This window comes from Oncorhynchus tshawytscha, unplaced genomic scaffold, assembly GCF_018296145.1.
Source record: "Oncorhynchus tshawytscha isolate Ot180627B unplaced genomic scaffold, Otsh_v2.0 Un_contig_5137_pilon_pilon, whole genome shotgun sequence".
Lineage (NCBI taxonomy): Eukaryota > Metazoa > Chordata > Actinopteri > Salmoniformes > Salmonidae > Oncorhynchus > Oncorhynchus tshawytscha.
Window position 1 is genome coordinate 152,501 of NW_024609438.1, and position 21,294 is coordinate 173,794.

Consider the following 21,294-nt stretch of genomic DNA (forward strand, 5'->3'; position numbering starts at 1 on the left):
CATATTGATACAACCGTAGCTAAGATGGGGAGAAGTCTGTCCATAATAAAGTGTTGCTCTACCTTCTTACACTGTCAACAAGGCAGGTCCTACAGGCCCTAGTTTCTACCTTCTTAACAGCACTGTCAATAAGGCAGGTTTTACAGGCCCTAGTTTCTACCTTCTTTACAGCACTGTCAACAAGGCAGGTCCTACAGGCCCTAGTTTCTACCTTCTTAACAGCACTGTCAACAAGGCAGGTCCTACAGGCCCTAATTTTGACGCAGCTTGACTACTGTTCAGTCGTGTGGTCAGGTGCCACGAAGAGGGACTTACCGTAGGAAAAGTGCAATTGTCTGAGAACAGGGCAGCACGGCTGGTCCTTCTGTTGTACACAGAGAGTGAACACTAATAATATGTGCGTCAAACTTTCTTGGCTCTAAGTGAAGGAGAGATGGACTTCCTCATTACTTGTATTTATGAGATGACTGGACATGTTGAAAGCACCAAGCTGTCTGTTTGAACTACTGGCACAAAGCTCAGACAGCCATACATACCCCCCAAGACATGCCACCAGAGGTCTCTTCACAGTCCCCAAGTCCAGAACAGACTATGGGAGGCGCACAGTACTACACACCACACCACACACCACAACAACACAACACACACCACACCACGGCACAACAACACACCACAACAACACAAATAACACAACAACACAACACACCACAATACACCATACACCACAACACAACAACACAACAACACAACACAACAACACACCACACACCACACACCCCAACACAACACAACAAATACAAATGAAAACTGTCACATCCTTATCATGCTCATAGTAGATCCAAGTTGTTGCCATGGGTAACCAAGTTTATCATCAGATACCAACTAACTAAGTTATAAATGAAGACATGAGGCAGAGAGGAAGTTGAGGTGGAGATTAAAACACCCAGAAACCCACAGCACACCAGTGATGAAAATGTTACCATGGCAACCATCCTAGCATGCATCCCAAATGACAACCTATTATACAGTGCACTATGGGCCCTGGTCTAATGTAGTGCACTATACAGGGAATAGGGTGTCATTTGGGCCTCAGCACTATAAAGAGGAAGCTGCCAGTGGAATAACGGTATCTACAGCAACAGAGGAAAGTCCCTACTGTAATATAAGCACCACACTCAGATCAGTTTACATATTCCCTTACTGATCATCATTATCCAGGCTTACACAGTAAAACTGAACCTAGACCTGTGCTTATGGGGCGGTTTACAGTGGCACAACAGTAACCTCTGTTTGAGGAAGTAGTATTGGGATCAGTGAGGGTAGTAACCTCTCTAACAGTCTAGTTCAGGGGGTCACACTCATTTTGCCAAGTGGGCCGCATTTGATCTTCAACCTGGTCCGGAGGACCGCACTTAAAATGTCATATATTTCCTCCATCGTTTTTTCTGAGAGATCCATCGCTATTTGACTGTCTAAATATAAGACACATGTACCATGTCAGTTTCATTCCAATATTACACTTTATATCACATTAGAGTGTAATATAACAAAAACGTTTAAAATAGAAACACTGGATTTTTTACATTAAAAATTATAAAAAGTTGTTTTATTAATAATGAAATTATGAAAAAGATTAAGAAACATTCCACTCATGAGGCCGCTACTCTCTCCTTTCTTCTGAAGTGTACACTCGTTCACTACTTCAAATCTAAAAGCATTGGATTGGTGGGGGCATGCTAGTGTGAGATCAGTGAAGGAAAGTGAACAAGTGTACACTTCACGAGAGAGGAGGGAATATTGGGACGCACTCCGAGTCTTAGTTCTGCCGCATGCAAGACGATGTGTTGGGGTCACGTTCATACTGGTTTAGGGTACTGGGTCACGTTCAAACTGGTTTAGGGTACGAGGTCACGTTCATACTGGTTTAGAGTACGGGGTCACGTTCATACTGGTTTAGGGTACGGGGTCACGTTCATACTGGTTTAGGGTACGGGGTCACGTTCCAGTCCGACTACAATGCAGTCGTTGCATTACTTCAACCAATGGCTGTGTGCTACATAGCTGTAGTTGTATTCATTCTGGATGCCCATTAGTTCCTGTCAAGGCAGCAGCTACTCTTCCTCTTCCAGCAAAATGAAGGCAGTTTTAAAAACATTACAATAGATTGATGACATATTTCACAACATATTAAGTGTGTGCCCTCAGGCCTCTACTCTTCTACCACTTATCTACAACACAAAATCCATGTGTACATGAGTGTATACTGTGTATGTTATCTTGTGTTTATATGCATTTGTCTATGTTTGTGTTGCTTCACAGTCCCAGCTGTTCCATAAGGTGTATTTCTTGTTTAATCAAACTGTACTGTTGGCGTGAGTTACTTGATGTGGAATAGAATTCCATGTAGTCATGGCTCTATGTAGTACTGTGCTCCTCCCACAGTCTGTGCTGGACTGACAGCTCAGTCAGGCATCAGATTGCCGGTGTGTTTGTGCACATGCCTAGAGGGCTTCACACACACACACACACACACACACACATGGATGCACAAATACACACACACATCCTCATCTGTAGTGGACACACACAAAGCATGCTGAGCCCTTGCCACACACACAGACACACAAACACACACACACGGACACACAAACATGCCGGTCTCACCTATCAATCACACTTGCACAAACCAAACAGGGTATCCATTACAACCATTGCCGTGCTGATGTGACAACATAATATTATCTGCGTTGTCGTGGAAATTACCACCAGGGACTCAAAGTCAAACTTAAATGAATCATTCTTTATTATCAGCAAGCTGGAGAGGTTCCAACAAACTTCATGCAACATAGTACACATCGGTCAGGAGCTCTGCCGGGACAGTCCCGTTAGTTCTCTAATATACGGCTACCCAAACAATTCATATAGGCATGATTTACATGATTCATTATTCATCATCTAAGTTGGTTCCTGCAAATGACTGACTGACTGATAACTAACAAGGTTTCTTCTCTCAAATGTAGGACCTTGAAACTGAGATACTCTTTTTGGTTCACAGAACAATGTTCTGGGCGTACTGCCAATTGGTCTGAGGAGGAGGTCACAGTCACCTGCACGAACCAAGATAGAGTGAGAGGAGATGCTGTGTACAATTCAATGCTACCTCTTCAGACAGCAACATTTTCCCTCACTTTCCCTCCTCTCCTTGTATTACACTGTGATAACTATTGTTAAAATAGTTCAAATTGTTCAAATGGCTTTCAACACGTCGTTTTTCAAAATTATAAGCCTGAAACCAGACAAACTATTTACTGTATAACAAATTATTACCACTACCAATATTCTTAATAGAAATGTCTAAGACAAATGTCAAATAGAATAACAACACACTGTTAAAATCATTTTATCAAATTGGCTTATTCTCCCCTGTAACATTGACGACCTCACTGCAGAGTTACAGGGTCAGGTTTGGTAGAGGGCTAACCCTTAGGGAGAAATCCCGACCATACAGCAGAACCAATCTGGAGAGATTTTTTTTTTGAAGCAAGACAAAAATAAAACAAACAAAACAACAAACAACAACCAAGAACAACAACCACAATGCACTTCTTCCCTTTTGACACATGACTCACATCGTGTTTTATGCATCTAAAACAACAACAACAATGCCGGTTAAGTAAAAATTATACAAATCAGAATAACAAATACAATCAAATGACATACCTTGATAACTCCATAAGGAAATAATTGTATCCCATAAGGTAATTCAAGATATAATAATATGGACTGGAGACAGGTTTCCCTCATTCAGGGGCAGCAGTCTCTCTCTCTCTCTCTCCTCCTCATGGTCTGAATCACACATAGGACTACTGATAAAACATGTGTATGTGACCCATCTGATTTAATTTATAATCTTCTTACTAATTATCAGTGTTTACATTTGACATTTAAATCTCACCCAATGTCTCTAGCCTTTCTAGTGAGGGTGATTAGGCCTCACCAGAAAGTCAGAATAGAGGTCGGAGGTCATTCAACCCTATTAAGTGAGTGTTTATTTCCCCATTCTTTCCCTGTACTTCCGAATCAATATTAAAAGACGTTTCAAACATTTCAAACATTTTGTGTACAAGGTTTACACTGGGGTTTTCAGTACATTTCTTAACCTCTCCAGGGTAGGGGGCAGCATTCAGAATTTTGGATGAAAAGCATGCCCACAATTAAACAGCCTGCTACTCGGGCCCAGAAGATATGATATGCATATAACTGGTAGATTTGGATAGAAAACACTCTAAAGTTTCCAAAACTGTTAAAATAGTGTCTCTGAGTAAAACAGAACTGATTTGGCAGGCGAATGAGAAAAATCCATTCAGGAAGTAGTTTTGGGGGATTTTGTAGTTTTCTATTCAATGCCATTACAGTATCCATTGATTTAGGACTCCATTTGCAGTTCCTATGCCTTCCACTAGATGTCAACCGTCTTTAGAAATTGTTTCAGGCTTGTATTCTTATAAATGAGGGAGTAACACCAGTCTGAATGAGTGGACCCTACCCTGTCGCAGAGCTTTTTCATGCGCAATCCCGAGAGTGCATTTCCTGTTTACCTTTTATATTGACAATGTTATTGTCCGGTTGAAATATTATAGATAATTTAGGCTAAAAACAACCTGAGGATTGAAAATTAACATTGTTTGACATGTTTCTATGAACTTTACGGATACAATTTGGATTTTTTTGTCAGCCTGTTTTGACTGCGTTTGAGCCTGAGTTTTTTCCTAACCCATTGGATTCTCTATTGGTATTGAGTTGAAAAACAGCCACATGAAAACAATTCCACTTCCTGGATGGATTTTTCTCAGGTTTTCGCCTGCCATATCAGTTCTGTTATACTCACAGGCATATTATTTTAACAGTTTTGGAAACTTTAGAGTGTTTTCTATCCAAATCTACTAATTATATGCACATCCTAAATTCTGGGCCTGAGTAACAGGCAATTTACTTTGGGCACGCTTTTCATCCGGAGGTGAAAATACTGCCCCCTACCCAAGAGAGGTTAACAGCAGGGAAATCCTAAGGGGCGGCAGTAGCATAGTGGTTAGAGCATTGGGCCAATAACCGACTGGTTGCTAGATCGAATCCCCGGAGCTGGAAGAAAAACATATATGTTGTTCTGCCCCTGAACAAGGCAGTTAACCCACTGTTCCTAGGGCATCATGGTAAATAAAATGTTGTTTTTAACTGACTTGTCTAGTCAAATAAAGGTTCAATTTAAATAAAAATCAATTAGAAAACAGCCGGATCCAGGTATCTTTATACTGTATATTACTACAGTCTCACTAACTGTTATCCTAAGTCAAATGCCTCAGCAAGTCTTTAAAAAGGAAATGTACACAATCTGTAATGGCTCTGTGATGCCAGACGCTGGGAGATGAGAAGTAAGTGCAGGGTATGAATATTTAATGGGTTAACAGACATGAAAAACAGGAACAGCGTCTGGACAGGAGAAACAAAACAACATCTATGCAGACACGGAACATTAACTGGAGGGGGTGACAGATATAGGGTAGAAAATCAATGACATGATGGAGTCCAGGTGAGTCCGATGAAGCGCTGGGGCGCATAACGATGGTGAGTGGTGTGAGTAATGATGAGCCGTCTGGCAACCTCGAGCGTCAGAGAGGGGGAGCAGGAGCAGACGTGACATAATCATTGGTAAACTCATCAGAAAACTTGATATTGGAATTTCCATCAGTTCTGGAAGAAAGAAAATTAACATATACTTCGTTTTCACTATGCTGCATCTTAATTAGTGCTAAAAGTCTTCATCTTAATCGAGCTCATTGCATCTTGGGCGGGATGTCTTGATAAAACCATATGTAAACAGAATCATACTTCAGACACTTCAGATGATACAGTGTCCCATTAAACAGAACAGGCACCTTCTAAAGTAAACAATCCCAAAGTCCCTTTCTTGTAGTTTAATCATTTTGAACCTGTTGCATTGACATGCAGAACCAGTCCACAGATTGGACACACCTACTCATTCAAGGGTTTTTCTTTATTTGTACTATTTTCAACATTGTAAAATAATAGTGAAGACATCAAAACTATGAAATAACACATATGTAGTAACTAAAAAAGTTTTAAACAAATCAAAATATAATCTGTTTTAGATTCTTCAAAGTAGCCCCCCTTTGCCTTGATGACAGCTTTGCACACTCTTGGCATTCTCTAAACCAGCTTCACCTCGAATGCTTTTCCAAAAGTCTTGAAGGAGTTCCCACATATGCTGAGCATATGTTGACTGCTTTTCGTTCACTATGCGGTCCAACTCATCCCAAGCCATGTATATTGGGTTTGAGGTCGGGTGATTGTGAAGGCCAGGTCATCGGATGCAGCACTCAGTCACTTTCCTTCTTAGTCAAATAGCCCTTACACAGCCTGGAGGTGTGTTGGGTCATTGTCCTGTTGAAAAACAAATGATAGTCCCACTAAGTGCAAACCAGATTGGATGGCGTATCACTGCAGAATGCTGTGGTAGCCATGCTGCTTAAGTGTGCCTTGAATTATAAATAAATGACAGACCGTGTCACCAGCAAAGCTCCCCACAACATTACACCTCCTCCTCCATGCTTCACGGTTGGAACCGCACATGCAGAGATCATTCATTCACCTACTCTGTGTCTCACAACGACACGGCGGTTGGAACCAGAAAAGTCCAATTTGGACTCATCAGACCAAAGGACACATTTTCATCGGTTTAATGTCTATTTCTTGTGTTTCTTGGTGCAAGCAAATCTCTTCTTATTATTGGTTTCATTTAGTAGTGGTTTCTCTGCAGTAATTTGACCATGAAGGCCTGATTCATGCAGTCTCCTCAGAACAGTTGATGTTGAGATGTGTCTGTTACCTGAACTCTGTGAAGCATTTATTTGGGCTGCAATCGCTGAGGCTGGTAACTATAATACTGATCCTCTGCAGCAGAGGTAACTCTGGGTCTTCCTTTCCTGTGGCTGTCCTCATGAGAGCCAGTTTCATCATAGTGCTTGATGTTTGTTGCGACTGCACTTGATGAAACTTTTAAAGTTCTTGAAATGTTCCACATTGACTGACCTTCATGGCTTAAAGTAATGATGGACTGACGTTTCTCTTTGCTTATTTGAGCTGTTCTTGCCATAATGTGGACTTGGTCTGTTACCAAATAGGGCTGTATTCTGTATACCACGCCTGCCTCCTCAAATGAACTTTTAACAAAACAAACCTGTTAATTGAAAAGCATTCCAGGTGACTATCTCATGAAGCTGTTTGAGAGAATGCCAAGAGAGTGCAAAGCTGTCATCAACGCAAAAGCGGCTTCTTAGATTTAAAAAATGTGTTTTACACTTTTTTGGTTCCTACATGATTCCATATGTGTTATTTGATAGTAGAAAATAGTTCAAATAAAGAAAACCCTTGAATGAGTAGGCGTGTCCTAACTTTTGACTTGTACTGTCTACTCTTTCTGTCCCAAATGTCCCTTACAGCCTGTTTGAGTTCAGTGACTTCTGTTCATTTTCACTGGCAGCTTATCTATTTGTCCACAGGAAGCTTATCTTTAACCCAAACAACAGATGGCAGCCTCTAATATGATGAGTCTCAATTCCTCTTTTCCTCGTATGACCTTGTATTCAAAAACACTTCAAAATACTAAGACACCACATCATTAAAGTGCTCTCTGAAAGCCACTAACAACATATTACATTAACAAATCTCTAGTAACTCAGTATAATATTCATACATTGTTACATCATCACATCTCTAGTAACCCATTATACTCTACATACATTGTTACATCATCACATCTCTAGTAACCCATTATACTCTACATATATTGTTACATCATCACATCTCTAGTAACCCATTATACTCTACATACATTGTTACATCATCACATCTCTAGTAACCCATTATACTCTACATACATTGTTACATCATCACATCTCTAGTAACCCATTATACTCTACATACATTGTTACATCATCACATCTCTAGTAACCCATTATACTCTACATACATTGTTCCATCATCACATCTCTAGTAACCCATTATACTCTACATACATTGTTACATCATCACATCTCTAGTAACCCATTATACTCTACATACATTGTTACATCATCACATCTCTAGTAACCCATTATACTCTACATACATTGTTACATCATCACATCTCTAGTAACCCATTATACTCTACATACATTGTTACATCATCACATCTCTAGTAACCCATTATACTCTACATACATTGTTACATCATCACATCTCTAGTAACCCATTATACTCTACATACATTGTTACATCATCACATCTCTAGTAACCCATTATACTCTACATACATTGTTACATCATCACATCTCTAGTAACCCATTATACTCTACATACATTGTTCCATCATCACATCTAAAGTAACCCATTATACTCTACATACATTGTTACATCATCACATCTCTAGTAACCCATTATACTCTACATACATTGTTACATCATCACATCTCTAGTAACCCATTATACTCTACATACATTGTTACATCATCACATCTCTAGTAACCCATTATACTCTACATACATTGTTCCATCATCACATCTCTAGTAACCCATTATACTCTACTGTCACGCCCTGGTCAAAGTATTTTGTGTTCATCTTTATGTATTTGGTCAGGCCAGGGTGTGGCATGGGGTTTTTGTAATTGTGGTGTGTTTGTCTTGGGGTTTTGGTGGTGGTATTGGGATTGTAGCTTAGTGGGTTGTCTAGCAAAGTCTATGGCTGTCTGGAGTGGTTCTCAATCAGAGGCAGATGCTTATCGTTGTCTCTGATTGGGAACCATATTTAGGCAGCCATATTCTTTGAGTTTGTCGTGGGTGATTGTCCTTAGTGTCCTATGTGTACTCGTTGTTAGTTTGCACCAGATAGGCTGTTTCGGTTTCGTTTATTGTTTTTTGTAAGTTCGTGTTTTTTTGTTATATTAAACATGGATCGCAATCGACACGCTGCAGTTTGGTCCGACTCTCTTTCATCACCACTAGAAAACCGTTACAGAATCACCCACCACCAACGGACCAAGCGGCGTGTCAACAGGCAGGAGCAGCCGAAAAGGAGATGCTCACCAAGGATTTCTGGTCATGGGAGGAGATCTTCGACGGGAGAGGACCCTGGGCTAAACCAGGGGAGTGTAGCCGCCCAAAGGAGCAACAGGAGAAGAGGCAACAGAGGCAGCAGCAGCAGGAGCAGCAGCAGCTACAGTGGGAGAGATTGCACCACCTGGAGTTATGGACATGGGAGGAGGAATTGGACGGTAAAGGACCCTGGAATGAGCCTGAGATTATTGTCGCCCCAAAGCCGAGCTGGAGGCAGCAAAAGCAGAGAGGCGGCATTATGAGGAGCTAGCACGGCAGAGCGGATGGAAGCCCGAGAGTCAGCCCCAAAATTTCTTGGGGGCTTACAGGGAGTATGGCTATGCCAGGTAGGAGACCTGCGCAAACTCCCTGTGCTTACCGGGGGCTGGAGAGACCGGGCAGGCACCGTGTTATGCTGTGGAGCGCACGGTGTCTCCAGTGCGGGTGCACAGCCCGGTTCGGTATATTCCAGCTCCGCGTATCGGCCGGGCTAGATTGAGCGTCGAGCCAAATGCCATGAAGCCGGCTCTACGCATCTGGTCCCCAGTGCGTCTCCTTGGGCCGGCTTACATGGCACCAGCCTTGCGCTCGGTGTCTCCGGTTCGCCTGCATAGCCCAGTGCAGGCTATTCCACCTCGCCGCACTGGCAGGGCAACCGGGAGCATTCAACCAGGTAAGGTTGGGCAGGCTCGGTGCTCAAGAGCTCCAGTGCGCCTGCACGGTCCGGTCTATCCAGTACCACCTCCACACCCCAGCCCTCCGGTAGCAGCTCCCCGCACCAGGCTTCCTGTGCGTGTCCTCGGTCCAGTACCACCAGTACCAGCACCACGCATCAGGCCTACAGTGCGCCTCGCCTCTCCAGCGCTGTCGGAGCCTTTCTCCTCTCCTGCGCTGCCGAAGTCTCCCGCCTATCTAGCGCTGTCGGAGCTTTCCTCATCTCCAGCGCTGCCGGAGTCTCCCGCCTGTTCAGCGCAGCCAGAGCTGCCAGTCTGCATGAAGCAGCCAGAGCTGTCAGTCTACATGAAGCAGCCCGCGCTGCCAGTCTGCATGAAGCAGCCAGTCTACATGGAGCAGCCAGAGCTGTCAGTCTGCATAGAGCAGCCAGAGCTGTCAGTCCGCATGGAGCAGCCAGAGCTGTCAGTCCGCATGGAGCAGCCAGAGCTGTCAGTCCGCATGGAGCAGCCAGAGCTGTCAGTCCGCATGGAGCAGCCAGAGCTGTCAGTCCGCATGGAGCAGCCAAAGCTGTCAGTCTACATGAAGCAGCCCGAGCTGCCAGTCTGCATGAAGCAGTCAGTCTACATGGAGCAGCCAGAGCTGTCAGTCCGCATGGAGCAGCCAGAGCTGTCAGTCTACATGAAGCAGCCCGAGCTGCCAGTCTGCATGAAGCAGCCAGTCTACATGGAGCAGCCAGAGCTGTCAGTCTGCATGAAGCAGCCAGAGATGTCAGTCTGCATAGAGCAGCCAGTCTGCATGGAGCAGCCAGTCTGCATGGAGCTGCCAGTCTGCATGGAGCTGCCAGTCTGCACGGAGCTGCCAGTCTGCACGGAGCTGTCAGTCTGCACGGAGCTGTCAGTCTGCACGGAGCTGTCAGTCTGTAAGGAGCTGCCAGTCTGTAAGGAGCTGCCAGTCTGCAAGGAGCTGCCAGTCAGCACGGAGCCGCCAGAGCGGTCAGTCTGTAAGAAGCCGCCAGAGCTGTCAGCCTATATGGGGCAGCTAGTGCCGCCAGTCTGCCCAGCGCCGCCAGTGCCCCCAGTCTGCCCAGCGTCGCCAGTCTGCCCAGCGTCGCCAGTCTGCCCAGCGTCGCCAGTCTGCCCAGCGCCGCCAGTCTGCCCAGCGTCGCCAGTCTGCCCAGCGCCGCCAGTCTGCCCAGCGCCGCCAGTCTGCCCAGCGCCGCCAGTCTGCCCAGCGCCGCCAGTCTGCCCAGCGGCCGCCAGTCTGCCCAGCGTCGCCAGTCTGCCCAGCGTCGCCAGTCTGCCCAGCACCGCCAGTCTGCCCAGCGCCGCCAGTCTGCCCAGCGCCGCCAGTCTGCCCAGCGCCGCCAGTCTGCCCAGCGCCGCCAGTCTGCCCAGCGCCGCCAGTCTGCCCAGCGCCACCAGTCTGCCCAGCGTCGCCAGTCTGCCCAGCGCCGCCAGTCTGCCCAGCGCCGCCAGATCTGCCAGTCTGCCCAGCGCCGCCAGATCTGCCAGTCAGCCAGACTCTTCCAGATCTGCCAGTCAACCAGACTCTTCCAGATCTGCCAGTCAGCCAGACTCTTCCAGATCTGCCAGTCAGCCAGACTCTTCCAGATCTGCCAGTCAGCCAGACCCTTCCAGATCTGCCAGTCAACCAGACTCTTCCAGATCTGCCAGTCAACCAGACTCTTCCAGATCTGCCAGTCAACCAGACTCTTCCAGATCTGCCAGTCAGCCAGGATCTGCCAGTCAGCCAGGATCTGCCAGTCAGCCAGGATCTGCTGAGACCACCAGCCAGCCAGGAGCTGGTAGATCTATTTACCGGCCTGAGCTTCCTCTCACTCCTGAGCTTCCTCTCACTCCTGAGCTTCCTCTCACTCCTGAGCTTCCTCTCACTCCTGAGCTTCCTCTCACTCCTGAGCTTCCTCTCACTCCTGAGCTTCCTCTCACTCCTGAGCTTCCTCTCACTCCTGAGCTTCCTCTCACTCCTGAGCTTTCTCTCACTCCTGAGCTTTCTCTCACTCCCGAGCTTCCCCTCAGTCCCGAGCTGCCTCGGTCCCGAGCTGTCCTTCAGTCCCGATCTGCTCCTCAGTCCAGTGGGGTTCTGGGTGAGGACTACTAGGCCATGGTCGGCGGCGAGGGTGGACTATCCAGGGACGAAGGGAGAGGGGACTAAGACATTAAAGGAGTGGGGTCCACGTCCCGCGCCGGAGCCGCCACCATGGACAGACGCCCACCCGGACCCTCCCTATTGTTTTGAGGTGCGTTCGGGAGTCCGCACCTTAGGGGGGTTCTGTCACGCCCTGGTCAAAGTATTTTGTGTTCATCTTTATGTATTTGGTCAGGCCAGGGTGTGGCATGGGGTTTTTGTAATTGTGGTGTGTTTGTCTTGGGGTTTTGGGTGGTATTGGGATTGTAGCTTAGTGGGTTGTCTAGCAAAGTCTATGGCTGTCTGGAGTGGTTCTCAATCAGAGGCAGATGCTTATCGTTGTCTCTGATTGGGAACCATATTTAGGCAGCCATATTCTTTGAGTTTGTCGTGGGTGATTGTCCTTAGTGTCCTATGTGTACTCGTTGTTAGTTTGCACCAGATAGGCTGTTTCGGTTTCGTTTATTGTTTTTTGTAAGTTCGTGTTTTTTTGTTATATTAAACATGGATCGCAATCGACACGCTGCAGTTTGGTCCGACTCTCTTTCATCACCACTAGAAAACCGTTACATCTACATACATTGTTACATCATCACATCTCTAGTAACCCATTATACTCTACATACATTGTTACATCATCACATCTCTAGTAACCCATTATACTCTACATACATTGTTACATCATCACATCTCTAGTAACCCATTATACTCTACATACATTGTTACATCATCACATCTCTAGTAACCCATTATACTCTACATACATTGTTACATCATCACATCTCTAGTAACCCATTATACTCTACATACATTGTTACATCATCACATCTCTAGTAACCCATTATACTCTACATACATTGTTACTTCATCACATCTCTAGTACCTCAGTATAATAATCATACAGTATATTTGGTAATAGTACTCTCTCCTTTCATATCTTCACATCATGCAGAATCCCTATATAATGTTAAGAACTCAGCTCACAGAACTGGTTGGGGTATTCATTCATACACACACCTCTTTCAAACCAGTGGCTGGAACTGGTTGGGGTATTCATTCATACACACACCTCTTTCAAACCAGTGGCTGGAACTGGTTGGGGTATTCATTCAGACACACACCTCTTTCAAACCAGTGGCTGGAACTGGTTGGGGTATTCATTTATACACACACCTCTTTAAAACCACTGGTTGGGGTATTCATTCATACACACACCTCTTTCAAACCAGTGGCTGGAACTGGTTGGGGTATTCATTCATACACACACCTCTTTCAAACCAGTGGACAGAACTGGTTGGGGTATTCATTCAGATACACACCTCTTTCAAACCAGTGGTTGGAACTGGTTGGGGTATTCATTCAGATACACACCTTCTTCACACCGGGGATAGTTCCCTAAACGCTCTCATTCACTCAGTACAAATAATATCTCTTATTATCCCAAATTCAATCACCTTAACCTGTCATTTCAACTCTCACATCCACATTCACTTAGTACTATTCCCCAACACACCCAGTAATCACCATGGTTACTCCTTATGCATCTTCAACAATTCTCTTGTCGTTACCTTCTTCCGCGGTTCCTCTACAGTCTCTTTAGTATCTTTAGTCCCTTAGTATCGATAGTCTCAATAGTCTATATAGACATAAATGCTTTAGTCTCTGTGGATTGCCTTAGTAGCTATTGTCCCTATAGTCTCTGTAGTATCTATTGTCACTAAGGCATCTTTAGTCCCTTAGAATCCATAGTCTCAATAGTCTTTAAAGTCACAAATGCTATAGTCTATATGGACTATAAAGTCTTCCCATAAATACATATGTACAGTATGTAGTGATGTTTCCAACTAAAGCAGTCAATCAATTAATCAATCGATCAAGACAAAACACACACACAATGATGCCATCTTGTGGACTCACCTTCACAGTGTGATGAGAGAATCTGAACCCAGGTTGACACTGGCAGTGGAAGCTCCCAATGGTGTTGAGGCAACTGGTGTTGCTGCCACAAACCTGAGGTGTATCTTGGCACTCATCGATGTCTGAAGAGAGAAGGGAATATATTGAAAGTAAATAACTCACCCCTCCTCCAGTGATTCCCTAACTTCTCCTCCAGTTATTCCATAACCTCTCTTTCAGTGACTCCATAACAACTCGTCCAATGATTCCCTCTCTTCTCCTCCAGTGATTCCCTAACCCATCATCCAGTGACACCATAACCTCTCCTCCAGTGACCCCCTAACACCTCCCAGTGATTCTCTAATCTCTCCTCCAGTGACTCTATTACCTCTCCTCCAGTGATTCTCTAACCTCTCCTCCAGTGACTCCATTACCTCTCCTCCAGTGATTCCCTAACCTCTCCTCCAGTGATTCTCTAATATCTCCTCCAGTGATTCCCTAATCTCTCCTCCAGTGATTCCCTAACCTCTCCTCCAGTGATTCCCTAATCTCTCCTCCAGTGATTCCCTAACCTCTCCTAGATATATATCTTTTAGATATAGATGTATGTTATGTTATGTTATGTTATGTTAGATATAGATGTATGTAATGTTATGCTAGATATAGATGTATGTTATGTCATGTTATGTTAGATATAGATGTATGTTATGTCATGTTATGTTAGATATAGATGTATGTTATGTTATGTTAGATATAGATGTATGTAATGTTATGTTATGTTAGATATAGATGTATGTAATGTTATGTTATGTTAGATATAGATGTATGTAATGTTATGCTATGTTAGAAATAGATGTATATTATGTTATGTTATGTTATGTTAGATATAGATGTATGTTATGTTATGTTAGATATAGATGTATGTAATGTTATGTTATGTTAGATATAGATGTATGTAATGTTATGTTATGTTAGATATAGATGTATGTAATGTTATGTTATGTTAGATATAGATGTATGTAATGGTATGTTATGTTAGATATAGTTGTATGTTATGTTATGTTCGATATAGATGTATGTTATCTTATGTTATGTTAGATATAGGTGTATGGTATGTTATGTTATGTTTGATATAGATGTATGTTGTGTTATGTTAGATATATATGTATTTTATGTTATGTTAGATATAGATGTATGTTATGTTATGTTAGATATAGATGTGTATTATGTCAGATATAGATGTATGTTATGTTATGTTAGATATAGATGTATGTAATGTTATGTTATGTTAGATATAGATGTATGTTATGTTATGTTAGATACAGATGTATGTTATGTTATGTTAGATATAGATGTATGTAATGTTATGTTAGATATAGATGTATGTTTTGTTATGTTAGATATAGATGTATGTTATGTTATGTTAGATATAGATGTATTTATTGTAATGTTATGTTAGATATAGATGTGTGTTATATTATGTCATGTTATGTTAGATATAGATGTATGTAATGTTATGTTAGATATACAGTGCCTTGCGAAAGTATTCGGCCCCCTTGAACTTTGCGACCTTTTGCCACATTTCAGGCTTCAAACATAAAGATATAAAACTGTATTTTTTTGTGAAGAATCAACAACAAGTGGGACACAATCATGAAGTGGAACGACTTTTTAAAACTTTTTAAACAATTCAAAAACTGAAAAATTGGCCGTGCAAAATTATTCAGCCCTACTTTCAGTGCAGCAAACTCTCTCCAGAAGTTCAGTGAGGATCTCTGAATGATCCAATGTTGACCTAAATGACTAATGATGATAAATACAAACCACCTGTGTGTAATCAAGTCTCCGTATAAATGCACCTGCACTGTGATAGTCTCAGAGGTCCGTTAAAAGCGCAGAGAGCATCATGAAGAACAAGGAACACACCAGGCAGGTCCGAGATACTGTTGTGAAGAAGTTTAAAGCCGGATTTGGATACAAAAAGATTTCCCAAGCTTTAAACATCCCAAGGAGCACTGTGCAAGCGATAATATTGAAATGGAAGGAGTATCAGACCACTGCAAATCTACCAAGACCTGGCCGTCCCTCTAAACTTTCAGCTCATACAAGGAGAAGACTGATCAGAGATGCAGCCAAGAGGCCCATGATCACTCTGGATGAACTGCAGAGATCTACAGCTGAGGTGGGAGACTCTGTCCATAGGACAACAATCAGTCGTATATTGCACAAATCTGGCCTTTATGGAAGAGTGGCAAGAAGAAAGCCATTTCTTAAAGATATCCATAAAAAGTGTTGTTTAAAGTTTGCCACAAGCCACCTGGGAGACACACCAAACATGTGGAAGAAGGTGCTCTGGTCAGATGAAACCAAAATTGAACTTTTTGGCAACAATGCAAAACGTTATGTTTGGCGTAAAAGCAACACAGCTCATCACCCTGAACACAGCATCCCCACTGTCAAACATGGTGGTGGCAGCATCATGGTTTGGGCCTGCTTTTCTTCAGCAGGGACAGAGAAGATGGTTAAAATTGATGGGAAGATGGATGGAGCCAAATACAGGACCATTCTGGAAGAAAACCTGATGGAGTCTGCAAAAGACCTGAGACTGGGACGGAGATTTGTCTTCCAACAAGACAATGATCCAAAACATAAAGAAAATCTACAATGGAATGGTTCAAAAATAAACATATCCAGGTGTTAGAATGGCCAAGTCAAAGTCCAGACCTGAATCAAATCGAGAATCTGTGGAAAGAACTGAAAACTGCTGTTCACAAATGCTCTCCATCCAACCTCGCTGAGCTCGAGCTGTTTTGCAAGGAGGAATGGGAAAAAATGTCAGTCTCTCGATGTGCAAAACTGATAGAGACATACCCCAAGCGACTTACAGCTGTAATCGCAGCAAAAGGTGGCGCTACAAAGTATTAACTTAAGGGGGCTGAATAATTTTGCACGCCCAATTTTTCAGTTTTTGATTTGTTAAAAAAGTTTGAAATATCCAATAAATGTCGTTCCACTTCATGATTGTGTCCCACTTGTTGTTGATTCTTCACAAAGAAATACAGTTTTACATCTTTATGTTTGAAGCCTGAAATGTGGCAAAAGGTCGCAAAGTTCAAGGGGGCCGAATACTTTCGCAAGGCACTGTATATGTATGGTATGTCATGCAAGATATAGATGTATGTAATGTTATGTTAGATAAAGACGTAATTAAGACAGACAAAGTTATCGTACCTCACTGCACCGTATCGTGGGAAGCAGTGCATCATGGTACCAGATTCTTTCCTCACCTGAGCACCTAGCCTGTTTGTTGCCATAATTACTGTATCCAGGGAGACAGAGGCAACTGTAGCTTCCTTCCTGGTTCTGACAGGTCCCTCCCTCTCCACAGACACCAGCAGTTACATTACACTCATCTATGTCTGAGAGAGAGAGAGAGAGGGGGGGAGGGGAGAGAGAGGGGAGGGGAGAAAGAGAGAGAGAGAGAGAGAGTGAGGGAGGGAGGGAGGGAGGGAGGGAGGGGAGATAGGGGGGAGAGAGAGGGGGAGGGGAGAGAGAGAGAGAGAGAGAGAGAGAGAGAGAGAGAGGGGAGGGGAGGGGAGAGAGACGGGGAGGGGGAGAGAGAGAGAGAGAGAGAGTGAGGGAGGGGAGAGAGAGAGGGGGAGAGAGGGAGATGTATGTTATGTTATATTAGATATAGATGTATGTTATGTTATGTTAGATATAAATGTATGTTATGTTATGTTAGATATAGATGTATGTTATGTTATGTTAGATATATGTTATGTTATGTTATGTTAGATATAGATGTATGTTATGTTATGTTAGATATAGATGTATGTTATGTAATGTTAGATATAGATGTATGTTATGTTATGTTAGATATATGTTATGTTATGTTATGTTAGATATAGATATATGTTATGTTATGTTATGTTAGATATAGATGTATGTTATGTTATGTTAGATATATGTTATGTTATGTTATGTTAGATATAGATGTATGTTATGTTATGTTAGATATAGACGTAATTAAGACAGACAAAGTTATCGTACCTCACTGTACCATATCGTTGGAAGCAGTGCATCATGGTATCAGATTCTTTCCTCACCTGAGCACCTAGCCTGTTTGTTGCCATAATTACTGTATCCAGGGAGACAGAGGCAACTGTAGCTTCCCTCCTGGTTCTGACAGGTCCCTCCCCCTCCACATATACCAGCAGTAACATTACACTCATTTATGTCTGAGAGAGAGAGAGAGAGAGAGAGAGAGAGGGGTGGGGAGAGGAGAGAGAGAGAGAGAGGGGTGGGGAGAGGAGATAGAGAGAGAGAGAGAGAGGGGGGGGGAGGGAGATTATGATATAGATATAGATGTATGTTATGTTAGATATAGATATAGATGTATGTTTTGTTATGTTAGATATAGATGTATGTAATGTTATGTTAGGTTAGATATAGATCTATGTAATGTTATGTTATGTTAGAAATAGATATGTTATGTTAGATAAAGACGTAATTAAGACAGACAATGTTATCGTACCTCACTGTACCATATCGTTGGAAGCAGTGCATCATGGTACCAGATTCTTTCCTCACCTGAGCACCTAGCCTGTTTGTTGCCATAATTACTGTATCCAGGGAGACAGAGGCAACTGTAGCTTCCTTCCTGGTTCTGACAGGTCCCTCCCCCTCCACAGATACCAGCAGGTACATTACACTCATCTATGTCTGAGAGAGAAAGAGAGAGGGGAGGGAAGAGAGAGAGAGAGAGAGAGTGGGGGAGAGGAGAGAGGGAGAGAGAGAGCGAGGGAAAAGAGAAAGAGAGAGAGAGAGAGAGAGAGAGAGAGAGAGAGAGAGAGAGAGAGAGGGAGCGAGAGAGAGAGGGAGAGAGGGAGGGAGAGATAGAGAGCGAGTGAGGGGGAGAGAGAGGAGGGGAGAGAGAGAGAAAGAGAAGAGAGGGGAGAGAGAGAGAGGGAGAGAGAGAGAGAGGAGAGAGAGAGAGGGAGAGAGAGAGAGAGAGAGAGAGAGAGAGAGAGAGAGAGAGAGAGAGAGAGAGAGAGAGGAGAGAGAGAAAGATCGAGAGGGAGAAAGAGAGAAAGAGAGAGTGAGAGAGAGAGAGAGAGAGAGAGAGAGAGAGAATATCATAATCACCCCTCCCCACCTACACAATTAATAATATAATTATCCTCCCCTCCCCCCTCCACACCTACACTTAGAATAATATCATTATCACCCTTCCCCAGCTACACATAGAATAATATCAATATCCCCCATCCTCCCCACCTACACATAGAATAATATCAATATCCCCCATCCTCCCCACCTACATATAGAATAATATCATTATCCTCCCCTCCCCTCCCCACCTACACATATAATAATATCATTATCCTCCCCCTCCCCACCTACACATGGAAGAATATCATTATCCCCCTCCCCACCTACACATATAATAATATCATTATCCCCCTCCTCCCCACTCCCCACCTACACATAGAATAATAGCATTATCACCCCTCCCCACCTACACATGGAAGAATATCATTATCCCCTCCTCCCCACCTACACATAGAATAATATCATTATCTCTCCCCCCTCCCCACCTACACATCGAATAATATCATTATCCCCCTCCCCACCTACACATATAATAAAATCATTATTATCCCCCTCCCCACCTACAAATAGAGGAATATCATTATCCTCCCTCCCCACCTACACATAGAATAATATCATTACCCCCTCCCCCCTACTACATAGAATAATATCATTATCCTCCCTCCCCACCTACACATATAATAATATCATTTATCCCCTCCCCACCTACACATAGAATAATATCATTATCCCCCTCCTCCCCCTCCCCACCATCACATATAATAATATAATAATCCACTCCCTCCCCACCTACACATATAATAATATCATTATCCCCCTCCCCTCCCCACCATCACATATAATAATATCATAATCCTCCCCTCCCCACCTACACATAGAATAATATCATTATCCCCCTCCCCTCCCCACCTACACATATAATAATATCATTTATCCCCTCCCCACCTACACATAGAATAATATCATTATCCCCCCCCACCCACACATGGAAGAGTATCATTATCCTCCCCTCCCCACCTACACATATAATAATATCATTTATCCCCTCCCCACCTACACATAGAATGATATCATTATCCCCTCCTCCCCACCTACACATAGAATAATATCATTATCCACCCCCCTCCACACCTACACATAGAATAATATCATTATCCTCCCCTCCCCACCTGCACATAGAATAATATAATTATCAGCCCCCCTCTGCACCTACACATAGAATAATATCATTTTCACCTCCCTCCCCACCTGCACATAGAATAATATCATTATCCACCCCCTCACCACCTACACATATAATAATATCATTTATCCCTCCCCACCTACACATAGAATAATATCATTATCCCCCTCCTCCGCCTCCCCACCATCACATATAATAATATAATAATCCTCCCTCCCCACCTACACATAGAATAATATCATTATCCCCCTCCCCACCTACACATAGAATAATATCATTATCCCCCACCTCCCTACCTACACATAGAATAATATCATTATCTCCCCCCTCCCCACCTACACATAGAATAATATCATTATCTCCCTCCTCCCCACCTACACATAGAATAATATCATTATCTCCCACCTCCCCACCAACACATAGAATAATATCACTATCAACCCCCTCCCCACCTACACATAGAATAATATCATTATCCAAACCCCCTCCCCACCTACACATAGAATAATATCATTATCCTCCCCTCCCCACCTGCACATAGAATAATGTCATTATCACCCCCTCTGCACCTACACATATAATAATATCATTATCACCCCCTCCCCACCTACACATAGAATAATATCATTATCACCCCCCTCTGCACCTACACATAGAATAATATCATTATCCATCCCCCTCTCCCTCCCCACCTACACATAGAATAATATCATTACCCCCTCCCCACCTACACATAGAATAATATCATTATCCTCCCCCTCCCCACCTACACATATAATAATATCATTTATCCCCTCCCCACCTACACATAGAATAATATCATTATCCCCTCCTCCCCTCCCCACCATCACATATAATAATATAATAATCCACTCCCTCCCCACCTACACATATAATAATATCATTATCCTCCCCTCCCCACCTGCACATAGAATAATTTCATTATCCTCCCCCTCCCAGCTACACATAGAATAATATAATTATCCACCCCCTCCCCACCTACACATAGAATAATATCATTATCCTCCCCCTCTCCACATACACATAGAATAATATCATTATCACCCCCTCTGCACCTACACATAGAATAATATCATTATCCATCCCCCTCTCCCTCCCCACCTACACAGAGA

At 43.3% G+C, this 21,294-nt stretch overlaps 1 long non-coding RNA gene across 1 annotated transcript; it reads right to left on the bottom strand.

The window, feature by feature from the left end:
• Positions 1-4,966: 4,966 nt before the first annotated feature.
• LOC121844788 lies at positions 4,967-18,583 on the bottom strand. Its single transcript, XR_006082188.1, has 5 exons — positions 18,457-18,583; positions 17,973-18,104; positions 17,151-17,282; positions 13,885-14,006; positions 4,967-5,748 (listed from the first exon to the last, which is right to left on the bottom strand). It is a non-coding gene; the product is annotated as an uncharacterized LOC121844788 (long non-coding RNA).
• Between the last annotated feature and the right edge of the window lie 2,711 nt (positions 18,584-21,294).